Source organism: Hemitrygon akajei, unplaced genomic scaffold (assembly GCF_048418815.1).
Source record: "Hemitrygon akajei unplaced genomic scaffold, sHemAka1.3 Scf000062, whole genome shotgun sequence".
Classification (NCBI taxonomy): domain Eukaryota; kingdom Metazoa; phylum Chordata; class Chondrichthyes; order Myliobatiformes; family Dasyatidae; genus Hemitrygon; species Hemitrygon akajei.
Genome location: NW_027331948.1, coordinates 2,350,780 through 2,352,761, shown reverse-complemented (window position 1 = coordinate 2,352,761; position 1,982 = coordinate 2,350,780).

Below are 1,982 nucleotides of genomic sequence, written 5' to 3'. Positions count from 1 at the left end.
TCAGGGCATATTTGTGTGGAGTTCTGCAGTGGGACGTTCCAGAGAGACAGGGAGGTTATGTACGGGTACATGTTCAGGGCATATTTGTGTGGAGTTCTGCATTGGTACGCTCCAGTGAGACAGGGAGTTTATGGAGGGGTACAGGTTCAGGGCATATTTGTATGGAGTTCTGCATTGGTACTTTCCAGTGAGACAGGGAGGTTATGAAGGGTACACGTTCAGGGCATATTTCTGTGGAGTTCTGTATTGGTACGTTCCAGTGAGACAGGGAGGTTATGCAGGGTACAAGTTCAGGGCATATTTGTGTGCAGTTCGGCATCGGTGAGTTCGAGTGAGACAGGGAGGTTATGGAGGGGTTCAGGTTCAGGGCATATTTGTGTGGAGTTCTGCATTGGTACGCTCCAGTGAGACAGGGAGGTTATGGAGGGGTACAGGTTCAGGGCATATTTGTATGGAGTTCTGCATTGGTACTTTCCAGTGAGAGAGGGAGGTTATGAAGGGGTACAGGTTCAGGGCATATTTGTGCGGAGTTCTGCATTGGTACGTTCCAGTGAGACAATGACGTTATGGAGGGTACAGGTTCAGGGCATATTTGTGTGGAGTTCTGCATTGGTACATTCCAGTGAGACAGGGAGGTTATGGAGGGTACAGGTTCAGGGCATATTTGTGTGGTGTTCTGCGTTGGGTCGTTCCAGTGAGACAGGGAGGTTATGGAGGGGTACAGGTTCAGGGCATATTTGTGTGGAGTTCTGCATTGGGATATCCCAGTGAGACTGGGAGTTTATGGAGAGTACAGGTTCAGGGCATATTTGTGTGGAGTTCGGCATTGGTTCGTTCCAGTGAGACTGGGAGGTTATGGAGGGTACAGGTTCAGGGCATATTTGTGTGGAGTTCTGCATTGGTACATTACAGTTAGACAGGGAGGTTATGGAGCGGTACAGGTTCAGGGCATACTTGTGTGGAGTTCTGCATTGGTACTTTCAAGTGAGAAAGGGAGGTTATGGAGGGCACAGTTTCAGGGCATATTTGTGTGGAGTTCTGCAGTGGTACGTTCCAGTGAGACAGGGAGGTTATGGACGGGTACAGGTTCATGGCATTTTTGTGTGGAGTTCTGCATTGGTACTTTCCAGTGAGACAGGGGGGTTATGGAGGGGTGCAGGTTCAGGGCATATTTGTATGTTGTTCTGCATTGGTACGTTCCAGTGAGACAGGGAGGTTATGCAGGGTTCAGGTTCAGGGCATATTTGTGTGGAGTTCTGCATTGGTACATTCCAGTGAGACAGGGAGGTTAAGGAGGGTACAGGTTCAGGGCATATTTGTGTGGAGTTCTGCATTGGTTCGTTCCAGTGAGACAGGGAGGTCATGGAGTGGTACAGGTTCAGGGCATATTTGTGTGGAGTTCTGCATTGGTACATTCCAGTCAGACAGGGAGGTTATGGAGCGGTACAGGTTCAGGGCATACTTGTGTGGAGTTCTGCAGTGGTACATTCCAGTGAGACCGGGAGGTTATGGAGGGTACAGGTTCAGGGCATATTTGTGTGATGTTCTGCGTTGGGTCGTTCCAGTGAGACAGGGATGTTATGGAGGGGTACAGGTTCAGGGCATATTTTTGTGGAGTTCTGCATTGGTACGTTCCAGTGAGACAAGGTGGTTATTGAGGGATACAGGTTCAGGGCATATTTGTGTGGAGTTCTGCATTGGTACGTTCCAGTGAGACAGGGAGGATATGGAGGGTACAGGTTCAGGGCATATTTGTTTGGAGTTCTGCAGTGCTACGTTCCAGTGAGACAGGGGGGTTACAGACGGGAACAGGTTCAGGGCATATTTGTGTGGAGGTCTGCATTGGTACGTTCCAGTGAGGCAGGGAGATTATGGAGGGGTACAGGTTCAGGGCATATTTGTGTGGAGTTTTGCATTGGTACGTTCCAGTGAGACAAGGTGGTTATTGAGGGATACAGGTTCAGGGCATATTTGTGCGGAGT